Source organism: Vulpes vulpes, chromosome 16 (genome assembly GCF_048418805.1).
Source record: "Vulpes vulpes isolate BD-2025 chromosome 16, VulVul3, whole genome shotgun sequence".
NCBI lineage: Eukaryota > Metazoa > Chordata > Mammalia > Carnivora > Canidae > Vulpes > Vulpes vulpes.
In genome coordinates this window covers 57,444,433-57,470,945 of record NC_132795.1, presented here as the reverse complement: position 1 = coordinate 57,470,945, position 26,513 = coordinate 57,444,433, and the positions used below count along the sequence as shown (strand labels likewise).

General features: G+C 52.2%; 1 long non-coding RNA gene across 1 annotated transcript; it reads right to left on the bottom strand.

The window, feature by feature from the left end:
• Positions 1 to 1,451: 1,451 nt before the first annotated feature.
• On the bottom strand, positions 1,452 to 8,582 carry LOC112929161 (uncharacterized). Its single transcript, XR_011997809.1, has 4 exons — positions 7,350 to 8,582; positions 4,095 to 4,706; positions 3,871 to 4,015; positions 1,452 to 3,157 (listed from the first exon to the last, which is right to left on the bottom strand). It is a non-coding gene; the product is annotated as an uncharacterized lncRNA (long non-coding RNA).
• Positions 8,583 to 26,513: the final 17,931 nt, after the last annotated feature.

Here is a 26,513-nt window from a genome sequence, read left to right as displayed (position 1 = left end):
CTAAAAAAGACCTCAGGCTTGAGCCTCCTTCCCAGAAACCTGGGCCGAGAGGCCCGTCTGGACAGCTCACCTCACCCCTCTCTCCTCTATGGCTCCATACCCTCAGCACAGAGGAAAGAGGCTTCCTTTCAGTACCAGGAAACATCTAGCCCCACTTGGTCTCTGCTTTCCCAAGCCACAGAGTCACCCGGGCTCTCTGACCCTGGCAGGGAGGTTTACCTCCCTTAAAACAGCCCCCTGAGGGGAGCGGAAGGAGAGAACATTTATTAAGCGTCGACTATGTACCAGCCGTGGTGCAGCGTGCTAACTGCCAGAACCTCATCTGGTCTTCAGGGCAGATGCCAACACGGGTTCTGTTTTTCCAATGGATTTGACACAGGCTCAGGGGGGTGAGGGTACTTGCCCAAGGTCACAGTGTCAGCAGGGAGGGAAATGTGGAGCTGAGCACTGGTATGTCTTTCTGGCTCACTCTCTCCTAAGCCCCCAGGGCACCTTTTTAAAATTTATTTATTTTATTTAAATTCAGTTTGCCAGTGCTCATCTCAGGGCACCTTTCCGGGCCTTGGCCAATCAACTCCCCCCACTGTTTACGTCCTTGTCAGAGGCTCCAGGACCTCAGCAGGCTTGCTTGTCTTGCCCACTTTCAAACCTCCCTCCACCTACTCCAACCTTTGGGATCTGGCTGCACAGTAGGGCAGGACGGGGAGCACAGGGCATGGCCTCATCCAGTCAAAGGCACACACCATAGACCCTCATGATCACTACTCCAGGGAGAAGGGACACCAATAACAAAATCACTCCTTTTTGGAGGAAAAGGCAGTATCCAGGCTGCATGGCAACGTGGGCCAGAGCCTGGGCAGAAGGAGCAAGGAGGCGCGTGTTCAAACCATGCACATGCCTCTCACTAGCTGTGCAGCCCTGGGCACCTGGGGAAGCTCCAGTCCTTGACTATGAAATGGCCATTCTGGTAGCATCTGCCTCGCAGGGATGTCGGAAGGATTGAGAAAAGCTTAACATGTTAACCAGTGCAAAGTGGTCCTTTTTACTGTTTGTAGCAATTATTATTAACATATAACAAGCAATTGCCCTGGATCAGGTGCTGTTCTGTGTAATTATCTCATTTTATTTCATTTATTTACCACCAAGGACACTCTAGAGATTCTACTTTACATTTGGGAAGCCTCCTGCTGTCTCTGCCTCACAGATGGGAAAGACAGGCTGAGAGAAGTGACTTGCCCAAGGTCATGCATTCTTTTTTTAAGATTTTATTTATTATTTGACAGAGAAAGAGAGAGAGCACGATCAGGGGGAGAGGCCAAGGAAGAAGCAGACTCCCCACTGAGCAGGGAGCCAGATGTGGAGCTCGATCCCAGGACCCTAGGATCATACTTGAGCCAAAGGCAGACACTTAACTGACTGAGCCACCCAAGCATCCCCAAGGTCATGCATTCTTTTTTTTTTTTTAAGATTTTATTTATTTATTCATGAGAGACACAGAGAGAGAGAGAGAGAGAGGCAGAGACACAGGCAAAGGGAGAAGCAGGCTCCATGCAGGGAGCCCGATGTGGGATTTGATCCAGGGACTCCAGGATCACACCCTGGGCCAAAGGCAGACCCTTAACCACTGAGCCACCCAGGAGTCCCAAGGTCATGCATTCTTATTTCTATTTGGAGGATTTTCCTTCACATGCAGTTATAAGAAATAAGAGAGAGATTCTGTATATCCTTTGTCCTGTTCCCCTCAATGGTGTCCTCTTGCAAAATAATGTCACAGCCAAGAACCCAGAACCTTCCATCACCGCAAGGATCCCTCATGTTGCCCCTTTGTACCATACCCACTTCCCCCAATCCACAACCTTGCCTTAACACCAGTTAGAGAACTTCTTTATCGCTCCTTTACAGGGGGTCTGTTGGTGACAATTCTCTTCATTCCCCTTCACCTGAGAATGTCCCAGGTTCCCTTCATTTCTGAAAGATATCATCCCTGGGTCCCAGAACCAGGTTGACGTTTCCCAGGGATCTCCTGACCGTACCCTTTCTGAAGTCCCAGCCAGTCTGCCTTCTTCTCTCCACCTCCCCGGGTCTCGTTATGTTTGTTGTCTACTTAACATCAGGGTCCTCGGTTGCACTTATTAGGAGGAAGAGGGAAAAGTAGGTGTATGTGCTGCTCTTCCCAGGAGCAGGCGTTGCACACACACGTTCTAATATGTGATAGAATCTGGTTCAAACTCGGGCAGGGGAGCCTCAGACACGATCGCTACCCTGCCACCCTGGCGCCTGAACTCCTTCAGCTGTGCTCTTCGGGGGCAGCCCGTCGCTGTGAGGTCCTCAGAGGCCACGGGCCAGAACCTCTTCTCCAGAAGAAGATGAAAGTCCCGTCGGCCCAGACAACTTGGGAGAATGTGGACAGAGACCTGGCCGAGCTTCCATGCTCACGTTCCGCTGGCATGTGAGCTGAGCCATTTAAATATGCATGAGACCCACTTACTAAGGGCCAGATGCTTGTTGTTCCCGTTCATTCATCCATTATTTAGTGGATGCGAGTTACTGGGGATACAAAATCATAACTGCCTTTTTAAAATCGTGCTCTCAGTTTGTACCAAGCACTTTGCAAAGCACTTTCTATATCTTCTTGGTCTCATCTCTTACTCCAATCTCTACTGTGGGAAGCAGGGCCTCGCAGCCTTGGCCAGTTTTACAAGTGTGCCCCTGACAGTACATTTCCCACGTCCTGTCCCCAGGTGCCTGGGGGACACCCAGTCTGCGTGCAGGGCAGCTGACACCCCACCGGATGATTCTTGACCAAGAGAGACAGGTCTGGTGGATAGATACTTCCCTCTATTTCTTTGGGCAGATGGCTCCGAACCTAACCCAGAAGGCTCTAGAAGGTACTTCGGGACCCATTGTCCCAAGATGGCCAAACTCTTATCGAAAGGATAACAGGTCCTTGTGTGGATTTTCCTTCTTCCCTGTGTGTATTCCCCCAAATCCTCACTCCTCCTCCCTGGATCACATTCCCACATAAGCTACCCACACACCAACCTTTGCAGGAACACATGACAGAACTCAAGTGGCCTTAGAAAGCCAACCTCAGGATGACATTCCAGGACTGCCAAGGACCCCTGGAACTCAGCATCACGGTTGCTCATGCCCTCACCTGCGGTGGACCAGGACAAGACACAGATGGACAATGAGACTCTGAGCCATACCGTGGCTGTGGCCCTTGACCAGGCTCAGGGAGAGAATAATTAGAAAGACTGTGGAGTCAGGCAGCTTTTCTTAATGGCTCAAGAAACCTTGAAAGCCAGTGACAAGCCCAGATCAGCCAATTATCAACTCAGGGCAGAGGCATGCTCCCTGTGCGGCAGCATAGGATTCCCTCCCCTCCTGCCACTGCGGGGCATGGTGCGCTGAAGACAGGGCCTGGGATCTCACTCAAGGTGGAAGGAAGCTAGATGCATAGCCACCGGCCTCCTACGACCTCAGGGGACTAAGCGAAGCCCAATGGGGACAGATTGGGGAACCCACCCGAGAGCATCGAACCAGATTCCTCCAACACGCCAGGCTGGTAGGAACCTCCCTACCCCTTTCTTAGAGGAGAGGTGCTCCCCCGGCCTGCAGACCCTGCCAACCCTCCCCTGAGGCCCATGCCTCACCAGCTGATGCCCCCACAACTCCTCCTTCGTTGCCTGCTGGACCATGAACAGCGTCAGGTCTCAGCACAGCCCAAGCAGCTGAGAGGTCAGGTGGCCACCCTGGGTGGGGGCAGTTGTCACACTGAAGGAGCTGCAAGCCTCAGCTGAGAAGTAAGGGCCCCGGAAGGGAAACATGAAGATGGGCAGGGAAGGGTCTATTGCTGAACTCACCCACCTATAACAAGGCATTCTCTGCTGTGGTAAGGCCACTTGGAGCCGGGGTGACCCGCGGCGGGGATGGCCCCTTGAAGGATGCTCCGCACTAGAGGTGGGGACACAGGAGCTGTGTTGGCCCGGCATTGAGAACGAGGCCAGAAGACCTAGGGGGCAGGAAGTCTTCCTGGATTTATCATGCAAGATGGGCAGACTTGCCCTTCACTGAGGCAACAGGGAACACACCTGGGGAGTCGGGCAGGGCTGGAGGAGAGTAAGCCAGCATCTCTGAGAAGCACGGAGGCAGCTGTCCTCAGCAGGTGACAGTTCCAAAACATCATCCTGACAATCGCTTTCAGGGGCCACTTCCAGACTCCAGTCCTTTGCCTGGGTTTCCCCCAAAGGTCTATGTGTGGGTAGTTCCTTCGGGATTGAGGACTGAGAAGAACAAGCATGGAAAGTCAGAGAAGTCCATACGAGGACCGGGTCTAAGGGGGGAAGATGCCACCACAGTGCCCGGCATCAACTGAGATGGCTGTTCTGGCTGCATGGCCGGGTGTCCTCTGCCGAGCCAGACAGAAAGGCCCCCACACAGAGGACTCACCCCTTAGCCTCTGCCCCAGGCTCCGTCCTGGGGGCGTCCCAGACTCAGGCGGGAACCCTTCGTAACTCCAGGATGTCACTGCTGCCCACGGATGCAGGGCAGCCCTGGGCCCTTCTACAGGTGAGGAAACCGGACTGAGCGCGGGCTGCCCAGGAGCCCCCACCCCACCCCCATCCCAGCCACACTCTGACCTCCCGCCTCCGTGTGACTCCGTCGTGGCTTCACCTTCCACTGCTCGTTGACAAACTCGTCACCTGTCATGAAGGCAGAAGCCATCATTATTATCAATAGTGGTAATGGATAATTAAACAATAAATGCACTAATCTCATTATGCCATTTATTTAATTAATTTATTTTAATTCATGTCATTAGTTAATACGATAATGTGTTCCTTCATCCGAAGACAGCCTGCAGGCTCTCCGAGCTCCGCGTGTTACTCCTAATGGGTTTTCATACACTGGGAAGGAAGATGTGGGGAGCTGCTCGCAGTCACAGAGTGGCCCGATGGGGGTCACTGAGCCCATGGGAAGCCCACTGTACTTTATCTGCTGACGCTGGGCCCCTGCCTCCCCCACCCCAGGCACTGTGCTCTCAGCAGCCCTCTGGCCTCCGCACTTGCTCTTCTGGCCTCCTGGAAAGCCCTCCCTCCTCTTCTCTCTGAGCGGGAACACCATCCATCTTCAGGACTCAGCTCAGGAGTCACCTCCAGCAGGTGACTGGTGTCGCCCTGGCTGGGTTAGGTGGCTCTCCAAAGGGACCCCACCGAGCGGACATCACACTCGTAAAGTGTCCCCCGAGTTAGAATGCAGATCTTTGGGGAGATAAGGCTGGGTTAGGACAACACCAACAACCACAAAGGGAGGTGGGTGGGGGGGATGGGGTAACTGGGTGATGGGCACTGGGGAGGGCACATGATGAGACGAGCACTGGGTGTTATACTATATGCTGGCAAATTGAATTTAAATAAAATATATTTTTTAAATCGAGAAGAAAAATATTTTTTAAAAAACCCATAACTGAAATGAACAAGGGGTAGTGGAAAGGGAGGTTGGCGGCGGGTGGGGGGGGTGACTGGGTAACGGACACTGAGGGGGGCACTTGACGGGATGAGCACTGGGTGTTATGCTATATGTTGGCAAATTGAAATCCAATAATAAAATAAAATAAAATAAATTTTAAAACCCCACAACCACCCAGCAGCGATTATCCTTCACTGAGCATGTTCTCTGCGCCAAGCGTTTTCCAGAGCATACTGCAAAGAGCCACCTTTAATCCTCACCCAACATTGAGTGATGGGAATGGTTTCCTTTTTCTTTTTTTTTTTTTTTATTTAAACTCAATTTGCCAACATATAGCATATCACCCAGTGTTCATCCCATCAAGTGACCCCCTCAGTGCCCGTCACCCAGTCACCCCAACTCCTCACCTACCTCCCCTTCCATAACCCTGTGTTCATTTCCCAGAGGTAGGAGTCTCTCATGGTTTGGCTCCCTCTCTAATTTTTCCCACTCAGTTCCCCTCCTTCCCCTTATAATCCCTTTCACTATTTCTTATATTCCACAAATGAGTGAGATCATATGATGATCGTCCTTTTCCAACTGACTTACTTCACTCAGCATAATACCCTCCAGTTCCAACCACGTTGAAGAAAATGGTGGGCATTCATCCTTCCTGACAGCTGAGTAATATTCCATGTGTATATACACCACATCTTCTTTATCCATTCATCTGTTGAAGCCCTTTTCTTTTTAAATATATATGTGGAAACAGAAACTTCAGGCAGTCAGGACATTTTGCCAGAGCCACCCACCAGACTAGAGACTCAAACTCATGTTCAGGTGGCTCCTAAGCTGAACTAGGCTGTCTTATTTGTCTTTGAAGTCTCTACCATTCGTAGCACGGGACCTACTTACTAAACGCTCGTACAATGAATGAAGGCCCCAAGTGCCCCCCTAACAAATGTGGATCCCGTGGGAGAGACACAGAAAGACCCCACAGCCAAAGGCAGGGTGACGGTAAGTCTAGAGGAGTTCTGTTATTCTGCTGATCGTCCACGGTAGCATTTAAGGACATTAAACATTTCAGTTCTGTTGATGGGATTACATTTTATTCTAAGGCTTAAAACCACAAACAAAAATAATAATTCCATTAGTTGAAAATGGTAATAATGCTGGTGAGTATGAATTTTATTGCTATGGTAACTGTAAAGCCCAGAGATAATAAATAAAAAGTTCCCACACGTTTGTGGGAAGTACATTTTGGTGCCGATACTCCATCAGGCATCATAATTCCATTAGTGGTTAAAATTGTAATAATACCCCTGACAATAATTTTTATTGCTATACCTGTAAAACACAAAGATAAGAAATAATTTTGTCAACTGGAAAGTGGTGATAATAACTCAACGGTGTCAGTGAGGAAGTCTGTGGTTAGTAAGAAGTCGGTGTGACTAGCATCTCGATTTGGGGGGTAACATCTGAAACAGTGACTCAAAAGCTGTTTTGAATTTATTCCATTTCTTCCCACCATCTCTTGTTTTGGCAGCAAAGAAAGAATGTGCCCTTGATGGTGGCTCTGTCATTTTGCGATCCATCCCGGGGCTCAGCCTTCCAATCTGTTGAATGGGACCCTGCGGACTCTATTTCAGGTTAGACTACTATTCCAGGATACAACCATTCGGGACAGAATGGTGACCCTGGCCACAGGGAGCCTCTGATGGGGGTGGGGGGATGGGAGGAGATAGATATTAACACTATTCCCATACACAGGCTTGCCCATCGTTGGAAGGCAGCGGGAATGAAGGGCAGGGGAGCCACCCCACGGTGAGCTGATTTTTAAGACTCACCCATGAGACTCGGCCTGTACCCCAGATGGAGGTGCCTCTCAAAAAGCTCACCTGCGAGCCGCTTTCAGCATCGTGTCTGTGCCCTTGTCTGGCTGCCATGCCTCTGGAGAATACCGGCCCCTTTTCTCTCCTGTGCAACACATCTACCCTAGGACTGTCCTGGGATCGGGGATTCTGGGAAACTGCAGCTCCCAGCCTCTGCTCTGCGGTGAAAGGAGAGACAGTGATGCTGAGCTGGCCACACCCAACCAGCATTATTAGTAAATTAACATTTGCTTAGAGATGTAAAGGGCAAGCTAGGGGGAGGGATGTTTTAGGGGGACCTGAGGGACTTTAGAGATTTCCCAGGAAGGCTTCCCGGAGGAAGTGACACTTAACTTGAGAACCAGAGGTTAAGAAACCTCCCTGAGAGCAAAATGCAGGGGAGAAAGCACGCCACTAAAGCCAGAGTCGGGACTAAGGTGAGGCAAACCAGGTGTCACCCCTTACAGCACCTGGCACTCGCCCAGGCCTCCCAAGCCGCACCTGAGGAGCCTGGCCGGCTCCAGCCTGAGCTGAAGGATCCTGGGGCCCTCCAACACAAGGACGGCTGGGTGTTAAAAAAAATTTAGTGCGGCCTGAGTCGTCTCTTCCAGAAGATTCTGGGCTCTTTAATACGAGCCTGGAGGCCATCACAAGACCATAAAGTGCATCTGCTATGAGCATCGCATAATGTGTGACCTTGTCAAATCCTCTATGGCATACCCAAAACTAGTGTAGCATTGTGTGTCCGCTACACTCAAATAAAAAATTAAAAATATAAGTAAATTAATCAAAAATAAATTTTTTAAAAAAGAACAGAAAATGCAGCTCAGGATGGTTGTCCCCGGGGGGACTGAAAGACTGGGTGGGTACGCGACAGGAGCACCTTGCTGGCTCTAAGGCTCCAGCCCTCCGTGCTCCGAGCACAAACATTCACCGAGAAGCCGTGGATCTTGATCTGATCTCCTAAACCCATTTCCTCCCACTGCAGGTTATTTATCCATTCGTTATTTTATTCACCAAACATTTATTTAATGCCTCCCTCATGCTAGTCACCTTCCCTTCTGCGATCGTCCTCAATCCTCAGGCAGCCTTGCGGGGAAGGTAAATGGGACCACCATTCCCCTTTTATAGATATGAAGGCTGAGGCTTACAGAGGTTATAGTAAATCCCGAGATTGGCACAGCTTGCAAGCGGTGGTTTCGATTTCAGCCAGATCTCCTGCCCCCCAGTCTGGGGTCCTTCACACCACACTATGGGAACCTGGGGACATGAACACAATCGAGGCTGAGAATCCAAGATTGCTAGTGAGCTCCAAACCGAGCAGACATTCCCCGACCAGGAAGACCAGGCTAGGGGACCCACAGGCTTGTAGGAGCCGAAAGGGCAGTCTGCTGTTTTAAGATCATGACAGCAGAATTAGCGTCCTTGTGCACAAAATTCAGGCAATAATCCCTCCCTCACAGGTTTGTTGTTTAGAGCCACCACGTACATTTGTGCAGGTTGTGCACTGCATAACTCTAGAGGGCACCGTCCATGGTAGCATCAAGGATCTGCTTATTAGTTGTTTCCAATTTGTTTATGAGTTTCCCAGTGGGTGGCGGGAAAGCGTATAAAAGAATAGGCACCAGGGATCCCTGGGTGGCACATCGGTTTGGCGCCTGCCTTTGGCCCAGGGCGCGATCCTGGAGACCCGGGATCAAATCCCACATCGGGCTCCCGGTGCATGGAGCCTGCTTCTCCCTCTGCCTGTGTCTCTGACTCTCTCTCTCTCTCTGTCTCTCTGTGACTATCATAAATAAATAAAAAAATAAAAAATAAAAAAAAAGAATAGGCACCAGCAGGAGTGCTGGTGTGAGCCTTCCAGGAGACAGCGTGCAGCTAGCGGCTGGTGCAGCGGGGGCCCCTGAGGACGGAGCTTCCCAGCCCATTGTGCCGTGAGAGCCCACGGCCCTGCAGGACCTGCCGCACAGTCTCATCACCACAGACCCGAAGATGAGCTGGGATAATGGGTACGAAGGTGTTCCTGCAGGCACCCTGGGCCACCGTCAAGTGCAGGGAATGCACATGTGGTCAAGGACGTCAAGGGGGGCCCTGGCACCGTGGCGAGGCCTGGATCTACCCAGGGAAGGTGCTTCCTGTGTCATTGGGCCACGGCGGGGTTTGGGCAGAGGGGTGTACTGCTCGAAGAGGGGACAGGACACCACAGCCCCGCAGGGGTGGCTCTCGGACCCTCTCATTAAAGCAATTTGCAGAGTTTGCATGGTGACTTTCCAGGGAGGGAGGAGGGGGGCGCCCACACCACGGCCACAGCCGAGGAGACAGGGAGAAGAGATGGACAGATGGACAGAGTCAGGGCTGGTGGTGGGGTGAGGGGGGAGCGGGCGGACCCCAGGCGAGAACTGGGGGAGCAAAGGGAGAGGAAGTGAGCAAGACAGAGGCTGAGGGACATGGAGACGAGAGATCAGGAGAAAGACCCAAGAATGATGTAAGTGTGTGCCTGAGTGTGTGTGTGTGAGACACAGAAGCAGAGGAGCGAGGGAGAGGCGGCGGGGGGCACAGGCAGGGGCAGGAGAATGCATCGCAGGTGGGACCGGACTGCAGGGCTGTGGAGTCTCAGCTCCGCTGTGCGGCTGTGTCATCGCGGGCAGGTGCCCCAGCTTCCCCGCCCCGGGGTCTTCACCCTGGCTTCCCACCGCCCCCATCCCACCCTCTCCTCCACTGTTGCCGGCACCGGGAGATGACGGAGGTCACCCTTGGGAGTGTGGCGGATGACGGAGGTGCCCTGATGGTGGTGGTGACAGGCTGGTCTGGTGGGGGGCACAGGCGAGTCCTGGGGCCTGGGCAATGGGGGGCCTGGCCTGAGAACCTGCAAGGTGGGGGTTCCGTGTGGCTCTGGGGGGAGCCACCCGCCCCCTTTACCAAACAGCAAGGCCGGTCCCGGAGGGTTTTCTCTCAACCCCTCTGAAGCTCTGATGGCTCTCGGTGCCCTCCCCATGCCGGACCCCCACACCGGGCCTTTTGGGGACTCGGGCGGGGTTCCCATGGCAGCAGCTGTGGAAGAGCGGCCCCAGGAAGCAGCCCCATGTGCCCGCACGTCTCCCCTCTTCTCTGAGTGTGAAGAGCCCATAAAACAATTAGAGCCCCATGTGGCCCTCCTGCCGAGCCGGAGGGCGGGTGTTTGTGCTCCATCGAGTGTAATCAGTGCCGAGATAAGGGTCCCCCTTGCAGCTGTGGGAGGAGATAGGCGGCCCCATAAACCCGGGTCACCGGCAGGGCAGGAGGGTGAAAAGGCAAAGGGAGCAGCAGGCAGCACCCCGCCCTGTTCCAGAGAAAGTCTCCAGCTGGAATTCTGACCTGGGACAGGAGGGGGCTCCCTGCAGACCAGCGCGGGGGGTGGGGGAGGCGCGGGGGGCTCCCAACAGCAGCAGATTGGGGCGGGTCCTTTCTCTGCTTGTGCCACACAGCAGCCAGTGCGGACTTGGGGAGGCCGGTCCCCCACATCTCACCAACAACCAGGGTTGACATTGAGCCCGAAGCACAGCCACAGGCAGACCGTGGATCGTTTCCATCCTGCACCCACAACTCCGCCCGTGTCGCCCCAGGACCACCCCACCGCCCAGCCTCGGGGGGCCACGGGTCCCCCAGTGTCCTGGCGCTTCTAGCCACACTTGCATCAGGTCCAGTGAGACAGTGTGAGGTCCCTCCAGCTTCCTAAGCTGGGGAATCTTAGAGGAGAACAGCCCCACCTGTATCCGAAAGCCAGAGGGCCATGGAGAGGACGGAGGAAAGAGCAAGCCTTCGGTGCACGCCGAGATCTGGCGTGCCTTTCCTCAAATGCTTAATTCATTTCATCCCAACCACAGGGTCACAAGATAAAAAAAAAAAAAAAGTCCAGCGTGACCCCCAGAGAAGCATGCTGGCAGGCTGCTGAGCGTGTAGGGTGCAGCCCAAACTCTTGGCCATCCTGAGAAGGAAAGGAAATGAAGCAGTGCAGCTGTCAGGGCCTGGCAGCGGCCTGGATGTTCTTGCCATGTGGGATACAATTCCCAGGAACTGAGGATGGGGCCTGAGGTCAAACCCCTTTGGGGCAAGAGGTGAACCAGGGGTGGGGAGGCCAGTGAGCTAACAGTTTCCTTTTGAGAATCAAGATGTATCCTCAGCCATCCCTTCCACACCCTGATTATCAGTTACCTTCACCTATAAAACAAGGGACTTGGATTTAATGATTCCTCTATTCCTCTGATTCTATAATTCTCATCCAACCACTCATCCACTGGAAGGAAGGAGTATCAGTGGAGAAGGCAACTCGACCCAGGTCAGAGGTGGTATGTCTTGCCTTAAAGGGTACAAGTTTAGGAGATAGAGTTGGGCAGGGCTGCCATGTATGTTTGTTCAGGTCGCACACTGCACAAAGGCGCTCACCCAAGGAGGTGAAGAGGGGTTGCTGAAATACTGCCTGGATTCGGGTGCTGTGCACCTGGTACAGTGCTTCATCGCCCTGTAGGAGGCACCTTCCAAGCTGCACAGATGTGCCCTATGAGCTACTGGCAGCCTTGAACGTGAGAATTCTAATCTCAGCTTTGATACTTTCTAGCCCTATGACCTCAGGCAACTAGAGATCCTGAACTTCTGTGCTGTCATAACAGAAATTGGGATTGTCGTCTCCTGGCAGATGTGATGTGAGGCTGAATCGAGAATATATCTCCAGGAACCAGCACAGCACCTGACCCGTAGCAGGGGGTCAGCTGAGTCTCCCTCCCACCTCTTCCAACCTGAGTCTCCCTTGGGGAAACGTTCAGTGGGGTTCTGCTGTTGGAAACGGTTGCCCCTTCCTGGTAATTCCTCCCTTAGAGATCATCTGCCAATCATATTGTCCTTGCATGCCATTTTCACCCAGAACGCTCTGCAGGGTAGGACGAGCGGCCTCCCTACACTCAGGAAAGCTGAGACCAGATGGAAGTCTGGGTGCAGACATCTCATGATAATCATATGAGTGGATTTCACTGCAGCTTGCGAACCCAAGCACGCTCAGCCAGGAGTACCCTCCCCCTAATGGTTCCTGCATCTCCCCCCTCCTCTTGGCTCTTCCCTTTCCCACGTAAGAAACAAAAAGACTGAATGGTGGGCATGCACCCCAAGTGCTGACGCTGGAAGACCCTGGAGAGGTCACCTGGTCCCATGTCCTCATCCAGGATGCACGTCAGGCATCTTTGGCCATCATCTAGTTTCCTTATTGTCTTGAACTCACTTGCTGCCTTCCCCGCAGTGCTGAGGACCAGCGGCTAACAGCTTCCTCAGTGGGCAGGATCACCTCATTCCCGAGCTGGTGAGGCACCAAGGCCATTGGGACGTGTTTCTCAGCCCCGTACTTGCCTGCAACCTTCCAGTGTGCCCTGGGTTATTTGTTTGTGATCAAGTCTTAACTTTCGAGACCACCATCCTAAGACTTTTGTCTCCTAGAATTTGGAGAATGTGAATACGTCTAGAAAAATCTGAAACATCACTCTGTATACGTTGGGCCCTGCTCCAAACCTTCAGAGGCTTCTCCCTTTCCAATTGGAGTAACTCAGTCCTTTAAGTGGGCCTCTGCAATATGCCCTGTGGATAAAGACACGAAGGATGTTCAGTTTATCCCCGTAAGGGACTCACAGTCTGCTTGGGGTAGGAAGGGTGAGTGCAAAAGAGGCCAATAAGTATGACAGAAACGTAAGCAGCCATAGTAAATGCTTCAAGGGGCCTGGGGGTGGGGTGGGGTGGTAACAGTGAGCCATGACACATGCATGGGGACGTACAAGCCTTTGACACTGAAGATATTTACTCCAAACTGACATTTTACAGATCTATATGAGAGCCAGAAAGGGACCTGAGTTATCCAAGGTTGCACAGGGAGGTCGAGGCAGACCCAGGACTAGAACCCAGGATTCCCGACTGCATTTGGGTTCTCTTTGCTCTGTATTCTAGCGGTTCTCTTTTATCAGTCCCCTTCTTCCTAGAGCACATCCATAGCCTGGCGCTATGAAAACAGTACCAGGATATTGCGAGTGGGGACTGGAGACCTGAGTGCGAATTTCGGTCCTCTGTTGTGTGACCTCGAGCAAGACCCTTAACCTGAGTCTCCTTTTTCTCCTCTGCTCTTCATCTACCAAATTCCAGCTCCTGTAGGGCAGGGCCAGCATGGCATTTGTCCTCGCCACGACTGAACTGGGGGCTTTGAGAAAGGCAATAATGAACAGGCCCCGAGCAGGAACATTCAGGCATCTGGTGCTTGGGAGACAAAACTTAACAGGAATGAGAGGTTCAGAAAGTGTCAGCACCCAGATGTCCTGAGAATGAATGCACAGAAGATGGAATGTGACCAAAGAGGAGGGTCCCTCATATTGCTGATACTCCACCAAACTACTTCTTAATAAATGTGGAGAAAATGTCTGTTAAAGGCTAAAAGTTGGGGACACCTGGGTGGCTCAGTGGTTGAGCATCTGCCTTTGGCTCAGGACGTGATCCTAAGGTCCTGGGATCAAGTCCCACATCGGGCTCCTCGCAGGGAGCCTGCTTCTCCCTCTGCCTGTGTATCTGCCTCTCTCTGTGTCTTTCTGGAATAAATAAGTTAAATCTTTTTTTAAAAAATCTTTTTTTAAAAAAAGCTGAAAGTTGGCAAAAGTTCTGGTCAGCTGACTGCTCAGGTCTCTCCCAATCCCATAAATGAAGAGTTGCCAGATCCTGGCTCCCAGCACCTGAGAAACGAAAGCACAGGGGGATCTCAGGCAGTCCCCACCTTTGCTGTCTCCTGCACGACCTTGGGCAAATCCCCTCACCTCTGTGAGCCTTGGTTTCCTCATCTGTGGAGCAGGGCTCACTGACCCAGAGTTTAAGGGAAGGGTTTGAGGAGGGGGTGCGCCATCCAGGGCAGCCCACGCCGGAGGCACCACACCAGGCACATGTCAGTTATTACACACATCTCAGTCCGGGGACCCCATGTCACATCCGTGAGCTACAGGATCAGTGGTGCTGGGGCAGAGCCTGGCAGGAATTACTGCTGCTGCGGTAATTGGGTCTTTTAAAGCCATTTGCTCATTTTCTCCCCATCTCCCAACAGGTGGTGAGGCTGAATGCAGCACATTCCAAATGTGCAGAAAACCCAGAACAGGATTGTTGAGGAGACAGGCTGGGTAGGCTAATTAAAATGGGCGCATCTACAGACAGGGACCTGTCACTCCTGAAAGCCCAGGAATTCTGGGAGTTCATGTTCAGCCATCAGCCAACACTCCCTCTAGTAGACACTAGGACTCCAGAAAAAAGTGAGTCAGAATCCTGCTTCCAGAGGCCAGGGAGGCCCTCGCTCTAGTGTGGAATGTGGGGCAAGCAGGTAAACGGAAAGTCACAGCCCACCACAAAAGATGTCACAAGAGCAGGACCTCCAGGCTCAACGGCAGTGTCTTGGGAGCTCACTGGGACACAGAGGAGGGGCCACCTAGGCCAGGCAGCATCCCAAGTGGGGAAGGGGCACCCCAAGCAGAGGAGAATAGCCAGATCAGGTCCAGGACAGGGAGGCTAGGAGAGAAAATGAGCCCCCATTGGTTCTTCTACAAGAGAGCCCCACAGCCAGTGGGCAAGGCCAGAGCCAACTCAAGGCCATTCACCTGGGAGAACATCCCAGGGGTCAGCTGCACCATCCCACCGGCTCCAGGCATTTTATACCAGACCTCAGGCATCACCCAGCCCGTCCCCTCATGTTGGAGAGGTGTGCTCCTCCCACCTGCCAGTCACCCTGCCTTTCCTTCCCGGTGAGCCCAAGAAACACCTCTTCCAGGAGGCCTTCCCTGCCTCTGCTGGCAGACATGCTCAGACCTCTGTTACAGAACTTACGGAGCACCCAGGATTTACTCGCTCGCTTCCTCACTGTGAGCTGCTTGCATGTGCTCAGCACAGCACAGTTTGATCTAAGTATGAGGACAATTATATTGACAGTGAGGAAAATAAAAGCAAAAAAAAAAAAAAAAGGAGGAGGTTTATTGGTTCATGTAACAGAATTGTGACGATTGGGGTAGGAGGTGAAGGGGCAGTCACACAAGGAGAGGCCAGTTCCGGCACGCAAACGCATCCTGGACACCTTCTCGTGTCCCTCTCGTGTCTCTATTTCTCTTTGCTGGTGCCTCTCACAACCAAGTCATTGACCTCCTTGGGCCTGATGGCGCCATCGACAAACCCTCACAAACAATTCCAGCCTTCTGGGAAGGTCACCTCCAGAGAGCGCTGGAAAAGCCTCTGGAGGCTTTTTCAGGCTTAGTTACTGGGTGAGCGCAGGTGGGAGAGTCCCCTGCTTCTGCAATTAACCATCGAGCCTGGAACGCAAGAGACTGCTTCTGTTTTCCTGACCAAACTGACCAATATAAAGGTAATGCCCAAGGAGAACATTGACTTTTGATTGGACTATTGATTTATGAAAAGTGTTAACATTTTAGAAAGATTTCTTTATGTTCAATTAATTTCCCAGAAGTGCTATGATCCAGAAATGAGCTGAATTCGTAATGCAGGTCATAAAGGAAGCTGGGCTGTGAACTCACAAGTAGCTCTGACTGGTAGGCCAGTGGTGGCCCATGACTGAGCTTCCTCCCACAAGAACCATCTCTAATCATTTTGTCTTTGGAATCCCATTTTGCAGAAGTGGAGAGAAACTCAACATAAGCCTCTTCAGAGAAGGCAAGAGAAGGGAAAGGAGAGACAAAGGCAGGAGGGGAGGACGAGACTTGCACCAACAAGATAGCTGCCCTCCACCTGGCTTTCACACTGGCTTTGCCTGGGAGGCCCAGACCATAGGCTGTGTTTGCTACAAACAGCCCAGTCTCCCAAGAACCACTCATTCCATCCCTGGTAGTCATGGTGGACCCAATAAATGGCTCCCAGAAAGATATTTGCATCAAATCCCTGGAACCTGCGAGTATCACCTGATTTGGAAAAGAGGTCTTTGCAGATGATAAAAGTCAAGAATCTTGAGAAGAGGACCTTCTTTGATCTAGGACGAAGATAATCCTAGATTATCCTGGTGGGTCCTAAATCCAACAATGTGTCCTCATAGGAGAGGCAGAGAGAGACAGGAGACACAAGGAAGAGAAGTCCACATGGAGACAGAGGGAGAGACGGAAACGATGTGCTACAAGCTGAGACACCAAGGATTTCCAGCAACCTCCAGACCCTAGGAGAGGCACGTGAAATGGATTCTTCCCCAGAACTTTGGAGGTAGCATGGCCCTGCCCACACCTTGCAGTCACACTTCGGGCCTCTAGAGCTATACAGGAATAAGTTGCTGTTGTTTTAAGCTGCCAAGATTTTGGTCATTTGTCACATCTGCCCTGAGAAACCAACTCTGTAGCACTCATCCAAAACCCTCAGGGAGCCTCCCCCAATGATCTTCAGACTCCGCTCCTCAGAGGGGGTTCAGGGGAGCATCAGGCAGGGGGCCAGGCTCCAGGCCTGCATCCCACACACACAAGAGCCACTCCATGCAGTCTGTCCCACACATTGAGCAATGAGGCAAGAGTAAGAGTGAGGAGGAGGGCAGGGAGAGGAGTTCTCAAGCCACACCTCTGATCTGGTCCCTTCAATTTCCAGCTTTCTCAGACAGAGGAAGTGACTTGTCACCGGTCACACAAGACAGTATCTGAGATGCAATTAAAACTGGGGCCTCTGGGCTTTCCACCAGGGGACACAACACCACAGTGGCGGTGATATTTCACAGCACGGAGGACCTGGAGCTGGGAAACCCTCCAGGAGGTAATGTTGTCCAATCCGATGATTTGAGGGTTGTAACCTGAGTGAGAAAGAACTAATGCGTCTACCGACCAGCTGCCACTGGCTCCTTCCTGGTGAGCATGGGCTGTGCATCCAGTTGATCTGTTTCCATCAAAGAAGTGTGAACAAGAAGAGTGGAAACTGAGGCACTGACATGCACAAGTCAGCTCTGGACCTATCCACTTCCTGGGCAGGGCTCACTAGAAACCGACCTCCAGATAGAGATGGGCCTGTAGGCTGCTTCTGGGCTTTTCAGGAATGGCACCAGTAAGAGAGCACGGGTCGTGGGGCTAGCCAGAGGGAAAAGTTCAACTCAGACACAATTATTACAAAAGCCCAGCTGCTCCTACTCATTGCTACAAACTGGAACGACCATCCAAAAAGTTCCCAAATTGTATTCCCAAATGGGCCAGTCACCAGATACAGGTGTCCCCTGATCTAGGACAGAGTCACTCCCTTCAACCGAGTGCCGTGACCAGGAAGGGACTCAGCCGGGGGCCACCAGTCAGCAGCCAGGGGACAGAGATGAGTTCCTCAAGCCTGAAGGGGACCGCTGGGTCTACCACACACATCCCAATCTTTGATCGAAAATGATGATTGAAGGATTTGGTGAGAAGCCACAGTCAGAAGAATATTATGGATGCTTGATGACAGGACGAACATCCCCAGGATTTAATAAGATACCAGAGTTGGAATGAGCCTTCGAGTTCATTTAGTCCAGAGATGTCAGATGACCAGCCTTGACACCGCCACTCTCCCACTCCAGACCATGGCAGACATCACTAATCAATCACAGCCTTCTTCTTCTGAAGAGCCAGCCCATGTGGCCTCCACCTGCTTCATAGCGTGACCATCGGGCAGCCAGCACCCATCCATCACTGGCCTGCAAGATGGAATCCAGTCCTCTGACCTTCCAGAGGAGGCCCTGCTTGAAGGGGCGGCTTGCAGCAGGTAGAGGCAGAGCTGGGCCTGGGGGGCAGCAGAGCACCCCCCTGCAGTGCTCCTCCCTGCCGCGCCCGCCTCGGGCGTTTGTCTGAGAGCAGCCACTGCCAGGCACACAGTTCAAACTCGGCTCCCTTTTCCTGTCGAATCCCTGTCATGGGTGAGCGGGACCAGCAGCAGGGTCCCCTCTCTCTGTCAGCCCCGCTGGGACCTGCCCCCACTTCTGTCAGCCCCGCTGGGGGGAGGAGTGAGTTTGCACCAGCGCTGATTTCTATCACCCTCTCAGCAGGTTAGCGGGGGCTTACCATCATCTGCAGCCCCGACTCTGACTCCGGGAGGCCTTCATCAAGCACCACGGGCTAATCCTGATTATATCAAAAGCCTTTCCCTGACTTGAGAGAAAAGAAATTCACATGCACAGAAAAGCAAGAACATCCACATTGTCACCAACGTGCTATCTTTAATCTCCATGACAATTGAGATTGCAGCCAGATGTGGCAGCTGGGCAGCCCCTCTTGGAACGCCAAGCTGGCAGGTTGGAGGGAGTGGGGAGCAGACACGTGACAAGCCCAAGGATGCCCCTGAGCCCCCTATCGGGCCCGGGACTCCTGACATGCAGGCTAGGGCCATGGTTCACTGCCCCCCAGACAAGCCCACAGCATGGCACCAGGGATCTGGGGATGTTGCCACCCCATTTGCCCCAGCTGGGCTGGCTTCCTGCAGAGGCGCCAGCACTCAGAGCTCTGTCTCCCCCTCCTGGCAAGACCAGATGTAGGCCCAGAATGATGCTGCCCAATGTCAGAGATGGAGGGGGAAATGCAGAGGCCAAGGGGATGGAAACACCAACCACCCCCATCCGTGCAGTCGAAGTCACTGCCGCTTTCCTCCTTTAGAGTCTCTTGGTCCAGTTTTTCCCCATCACAGTCACAGAAGGGACCTGGAGCCACGTATGGGCTGAATTGTGGCCCGATCAAAATTCATATGTGGAAGTCCTAACTCCCAGTGATTCACAACGTGAGCGTATTTGGAGAGAGGGTATTTTTTTTTTTTAGTATTTTATGTACTTATTCATGGGAGACACACAGAGAGAGGCAGAGACACAGGCAGAGGGAGAAGCAGGCTCCCCACCCGGAGCCGGATGCAGGACTTGATCCCAGGACCCGGGGGTCATACCCTGAGCTAAAGGCAGATGCTCAACCACTGAACCACCCAGGTGCCCCTAGGGAGAGGCTCTTTAAAGAGGTGATTAAGGTCATTGGGATGGATCCTAATCTGATATGACGGTGTTACACGAAGAGGAGATCAGGACACAGACCCACGCAGAGGGAAGACCATGTGAGGCCACAGGGAGAAGACGCCCATCTACAAGCCCAGGAGAGAAGCTTCAGAAGAAACCATCCCCGCCGGCACCCTGATCTCAGACTTCCAGCCTCCAGAACAGGGAGGAAGTACATCTCTGGTGTATGAGCCCCCTACTCGCTGCTACTCTGTGACAGCAGCCCTAGCAAACCAATACAGACCCCCCCACACACACACCCAGGCCCCCCTCCTCCTTCTGGTCTCCAGTTCTGCTTCTCCCCTCCTCCCCCAACCATCCCATTCTTTCTTTCTCCATCCCTGAAGATAACCCTTCATCACTCATTCTACAAATGTTTAGCAAGGATGACAACGCTCTGGTTCCTGGAGATAGAGCGATGAAGAAAATCTTGTATCTACTCAACAAATACTCACTGAGCACCTGGTAAGTACCAGGCTCTGTTCTAGGCGTTGGGTAACAATGACAAGCAGGACAGAAGCAATTCTGCATTCAAGGTCCAGACAGTCTGGTGGGGGAGACTGGCACACGAACGTCTCCCACCAAGTTCCAGATGCAAATTCTAGATGGATTCTGCACCCGGTGCCCAGCTGCTCGGAGGAGGAAGTCACAAACTCCCAAGAGAGTAAAGAGGAGAGGGCCCAGGAAGCCAGGAGGGACTTCTTGGTGATGCTTGTTTTAAGCCTAGAAGGATGAGGAGGATGCCCTCTCCCTCTCATTCTCCAGAAAGATATCCATCACAGAGCAGGGCTCAGCGGACATTGGCTGACCACATGAGCAAATGTAGTTAAAGGATGGCTGTCTCTGTGGATGGACGGAAGTGGGGGCTGGAGGCAAGGGATGGGCAGGCAGAGGCGGAAAGAAGAAAAAGAAAAGAAACTTGCCCCAGAGGTGTTAGCCCTCCCAAGGTGACATCTGCTCTGATCGTAAAGCTAATTACAGTATTTGGATGTTTTATTTTCCATCCTGCTTAATAATTACAACAGACCCCGAAGTGTACAATAATACCGAATCGTTATAAAATGAGATTTAATTATCCTCCCAACTCACAGGAATTAACAGTCTTCGAAGAAAACACATGCTTGAACACAGGCATTTGCCAAAGCAGGTGTCTCCCTCTGGATCCTTCCAATCCCTTGGAGGCGGAACGCAAAGGGCCAAGGCGGTGGCTTGTCCCCCCCACCCCGATCACAAGCGTGTGGCACACAGGGGCAGAGCTGCACATGCCCGTTGTGGCCGTGGAAGCAGTCTGGCGGGTCCTCCTGGGTTAGGGGTACTCCCAGCAGCCAGAACTGCAGATGTATCCATGCTGCGCCTTCACTCGACAGAAGTGTACGGAGCGCCTATGTGCCGGGCTCGAGTGTCCTAGGTCTCAGGAAGACCAGGGGAAGGAGGCAGGCGAGCTCCGGCCTTGAACATGACCACCTGGCGTCTAATCAGCCAGGGAAATTCCAGAAGGTGAGAAGGGCTGGCCGGAGCATTTGAGCAGGTGTTGCGCCAAGGGAGGAGGTAGCTGACTACTTTAGACCTGGTGGCCCACCCGGACAGTCTCTCCTCTGAGGAGGTGACATTTCTATGGGGGTCTAAGTGAAAGGGAAGAACAGCCTCACACAAAGTAGGCTCAGGGAACAGCAAAGATGCTGAGGTGAGGATGAGGGAGAGACAGCAAGGAGGAGCAGAAGGAACCAGGGAGTAGGGTGCTTGGAGGTGGCAACACAGCAGGTGAGCCTTGGAGATGCGAGTAAGGAACTGAGTGTCTTTGGGAAGACAGAGGAACACCACTGGGCGTAAGGGGGGCGTGGGTGGGGGGGTCATAAAGTGATTTTTTTAATTCCTAAAAATCCCTCTGGCTGCTGTGCAGAGAATGGACTGTAGGACAAGAATGGAAGTGGAAGAGGAGCAAGGGGGCTCCTGCAGCCAAGATGATTTTGGATCAATATCTGTCTATCCTGCTCAAAAAATTACTCTTAATCTCTCAATGCCTCAAATACCCAGTCACATCTCATTTTGGGCCGCACTCTGCAGCTCAGAAGGTACTTTCGCTTCATAATGACATTTGATTTTGAGCCTACTCACAAATGCAAGAGATGGGCACGTCATCCCTCCCTACAGATGAGGAGACCAGGGCTCAGAGAGGTTGAGTGAGCTACCCAAGGTCACACAGCTAGTTAGTGGCAGAGCCACGAAGAATACCACGTCTTACGACAGAGATGCCTTAAAAAACAAAAAGCAGAGCTAAGGGGGCCTGGGTGGCTACGTCGGTTGAGCTTCTGCCACAAGGTCAGGTCATGATCTTGGTGTCCTGGGATCGAGCCCCAAGCCAGGCTCCCTGTTCAGTGGGGAGTCTGTTTATTCCTCCTCCTGCCCTCTGCTTGTGCTCTCTCTCTCTCTCTCAAATAAACTAAATAAATTAAATTTGTTAAAGAAAAATAAAATAAATTAAAAAAAAAAAAAAAGAACTGAGAGAGAGATGTCTAGATCCACAATGCCCAGTGGCAAGTTTTCTGGACAAAAAGCCAGAACTTTTTACAAGTCCCATGAGCCTAACCTCATCCTTCAAAGTGGTCCCCAGAGTGACTGGACACTCTCTCTACTACAGCACTCGGAGCAGGACATTTCTGGAGGCAGGTAGAGTCCAAAGGTCTTGAAATGAGATTGCAAGTCAGTGGTTTCCCCAGTGGGCCACCGGGGCCCCTGCATTGGACTCCTCAACCACAGAGGAATCAAGCTGGCCTAGGGCATATTCTTTGAGTCTCCATGAGGGAAATCTTTGTTCTTAGGGTTCATTTGGATCTTTTGGCAATATGGCAGGCTGCTGGGAGTGGGGGAATATGTGAGTGCAGACGGCCGGGATGGGGGCCACTGAAGCCCTAAACATTGTTCCCTCTGCGGCTCAGAGCCCTGGCCGGCTCTGCTGCTCCTCGGCTCTGCTGGAGGAGCCCACAGTTCAGTTGGTCCTCGGCCCAGGCGACACCCCCACCTAGTGGCCACTTTCTCCTCCATCCAGGACTGGTGAAGGGCCAGGGGACAATGAGGCTTTGTGCACGAGTCACCTGGGCTTCTGGCTGAAATGCAGATTCTGACTCACTGGTCAGGGATGGTGCCTGGGATTCTGCATTTCTTTTTTTTTTTTAAGATTTTATTTATTTATTCATGAGAGACACAGAGAGAGAAGCAGAGACACAGACAGAGGGAGAAGCAGGCTCCCTGCGGGGAGCCTGATGTGGGACTCTATCCCAGGACCCCAGGATCACGACCTGAGCTGACGGCAGACGCTCAACCACTGAGCCACCCAGACGTCCCAAGACTCAGCATTTCTAAGGTGCTCCAGAGCTGCTGGTACTGGTGGTCCACAGTCCTCCCTTCGAAAGACAAGAAAAGCAACATTCCTGAGCAGCGCTCACAGCAGCAAACTAGCACTGGCAGCAGCTTCTCATGGTGCTTTCAGGTTGTCTGTGGCCCCCAGGTTGTCCGTGACCCCACTGTGCACCATCCTCAACATGGTCTGAACCAAAGAAATAGGCCTGGGCTGGGTTTACACCTGATGATACACCCTGGTATTACCCAAAAAACTGCATGGAAGGAAGAAGTACCCACAAGGCACTGGCCACAGGGCCAGGTGCTGAGGATGCAAACATACGGACTCAGGGCCACAGGGCAGCGGTGGTCACAGGCAGCGGCCAAAGCCGATCTCTCCACACTCTTGAGAACAGTGACTCTCTCCAGAAAACCCAGAAGAAGCCAGGGGAGGGATGGTATAGGGGGCACCAGATTCAGTTCAAAGAGCAGTGCTCTGCTCTGGATTGTGCCATTACAGGCTCAAAAGACCACAAGCAAATGAATCCTCCTCTCTCTTCACCGTAATTTCTGGGGGAAAAGAAAAGCGGAGGTGGGGGGCACTGGTTGAGACCATCTCTACAATCTCTACAAAATCTTCCAGTAATCAGATTTGAAGATTCACAGGAAACCATGTAGCCAGCTGGTTAGACAGACGGACAACCGGCCTGCCTGGGTTTGCAGACTGGCTGCCTCAGCCCACACTAGCTCTGGGATGTTGGGTGAGTTACTCAACCTCTCTGAGCCTCCGTTTCCTCCTTTGCAAAGGAAAGAAATGAGAATAGCACCAACCACTTAAGGTTCTTGGAAAGAATAAGTGAATTGATAGGTAAAACACTACCTGGCCCTTTGTAATCACCCAGCGAGTATTCACTACCATTATAATGCGTGGTGCTCTTAAGTCCTTATCAGTCCTTTGAAAATCTCATTAAGTCAGGCCGACTGAGAAGAATTTTAAAATAGTGAAGATTCCAAATTACGGAGTACTTAAAAAGCCAGGCAGTTTTAAAGTGCCAGGCATACTTCCCCTGCCCTCTTTTTTAATGGCCACAGAGAAGCTTCCCAGGGTCACCCCCATCCTCAACCCTGCCCCAACAACTCTCCTACATTTTCATGGGTCCCCGAAGGGCCAATCTTTGGCCAATCGAAGCTCTCCTTCCCCGGGGTCAGTGATTAACTCAGGAATGGGCACATGACCCTGGCCAGGCCAATCTGTGAAATCTCTGGAGCTGTTGCGGGAGAGACTAGGAAAGAGACACCCTCTTTTCTCTGGGATCAATACCTGGGAAGAAATGAAGTCCTGGCACAACCCGGTTCATCTTAGCTGCTGCAGAGAACAAGCCTGCCTGAGAAGGGGACCAAGACAGAAGAAACCCTGAGCCAAAAGATGGAAAGAGAGCCCCAGGGGCACCATTTGAATTCCTGATCCAGGCACTCCTGACCCCAGATAGCCACACTTCTGAGTTACATAGGCCAACAACTTCCTTTTTATCTCTTTCAAGATTTTATTTATTCATTCATGAGAGACACAGAGAGGGAGGCAGAGACACAGGCAGAGGGAGAAGCAGGCTTCTTACTGGGAGCCCACCCTGGGGCTCGATCCCAGGACGGCAGGATCACAACATGAGCCAAAGGCAGACGCTCAACCACTGAGCCACCCAGGTGTCCCACCTTTTTATTTCTTAAACTGGATTCAATTGGGTTTCACCTGAAACTTCACTAAGGATTCCTATGACAGGTTTACGTCCGTCCTCGGTGCTGCGATGCAATGATCTAAAATGTCCTATTTTGAGGAGGAGGAGGAATGCCTGTCACCACAATGCACAATTGTGGAGGCCGAGAAAAATTAAGACCATTGCCTTTGTCAACAGGGGCCCAGGACCCATGATTGGGTCCTGCAAAAGATCCTCTGAAAAAGGGGGGAACGTGGGACCCAGGAAATCTAACAAAAATCCCCTACCCCTGGACAATCAGAGCAGGACTAACTCCATTCTGTGCTACACCTGCCATCTCATGTAAAACCCCCCACACGACCTGCCTATTGTTTAAGGCACTCCCTTACCCCAGTTTAGCTATTAAGCAGAAACCAGCACACTTAGGAATGCGGGACCTCTGACCTTTAACCAGCCAAGGAATGAAAACCCCTCTTTTGCCCGCAAACCTGCGCACCAATTCTAACCAGAATAATAGGCCAGTTCAAATGGTCACTATAGGGTGAATGGTAATTCAGTTGGCCACCTGCATGTGGACCAAAATGTGCAACTTTCTGCGTATAATTTCATTGGCCACTGGCCCCTATAACACTGCTGTGCTTCTTAGTCTCGGGGTCCAAGCCCCTGCTCTGCTGTATGGAGTATACTTGGACCCAAGCTCGAGTTTGTAAATAAACCCTCATGTACTTGCATCGGTGTCGGCTCCTTGATGGTTTCTGGGATTCGCAATCTTGGGCACAACACAATGGGTATAAATGTGCCATTCTACAGATGGGGGAAGTGAAGGCAGGATCACATCTAGGTTGCATGGATGCAGAACTGAACAAAACGCGGTCTGCGCAGCTCTGGAGCCCATGCTATCTGCATTCATCCACACTGCCTTCTCTGAGCCCACCACTCCCCTCCCCCTGGAGGAATTAATTCTCCTGCAGACAACATCCATGTTGAATGTTGGTTATTCTCAAAGGGGGATTCCAGAATCAGCAGCAGCACCATAGCCTGGGAACTTGTCAAAAACTCACATTCTAGGCCGCCACCCAGACCTCCTGAATGGGAGCCTCTAGGGTGAGGCCATCAATCTGTTTTATTAACTGGCCCTCCAGGAGATTCCGATGCACACCAGAGTATGGGCCCTTTTGCCCAACATGAACAAATCAGCTTCATCTGAGTTGAATTAGTGTTTGCTGAGCACTGTTTGCAGGGCTGGAAGGACAGAGAGAAGCCAGATGACAGCCCTGACCTCAAGAGCTCCCAACCTGGTGGGAAATGCACATCCCACCAGAACAAACACCTCTGAGTTGGGGGCATCTGCAACCAGCATCCCTGTTTTCTGGCAAACGCTTTCAAACCTTCAAGCCTTTGTATACACACCCCAGCTGCCTCTACTCTCTATCTGAAAGGCTCCTACTCTTGCTTCAATATCCAGCTTCAGCATCACCTCCCTGAGGCCTCCAGGGGCATTCATCACCGCCCTCAGCTGGGCGGGCTCCCGCGACAGGGTTTCCCATGTCCTCTCTCAGGGCACTAGTCACATTGCATTAGCAAGCGCTTGGGGAGCAGTGGTTGCTGGCACCAGCTGTAAGTAGGCACTGTGTCCGGGTCATCTTCCAGCCCCAGAGCCTGGAGCAGGGCGGGGCGCACTGCAGGAGCCACTAAGTGTTTGATGAATGGGTTAATAAGGGAATTAGAGGCAGGCTTTAAGGACAGAAGAGGCTTAAAAGCACAGCCCGAGAGGGTGTGGGGTCTGCACTTTGCTCCTCCCGCCCCAGATCCCCAGGAGCATGTAGGCGCCTCACAACCTCAGGGCCACTCAGACCCACTGAATCATAGTCCTGATTTTCACAAGATGCCAAGGTGACTCATGCATTTTCAAGGGAAGCATTTTCAAGAGAAGCTCTGCAAGGGGCCTTCTCACCCTCCCCCCGCCCTTGCACCCATGTTCCAAAGAATTATTATCGGATTGATTTTATGCACGCGGAATTCATATATAGGGACTGTCAGCTGAAGCACTTTCTTCTCCCCCCTGGGAAAACTCTCGAACTTTGACAGCTTCTGGAAGACTGAGAAACCCAGGGACAGACAGCCTTTTATTTTTTTTGT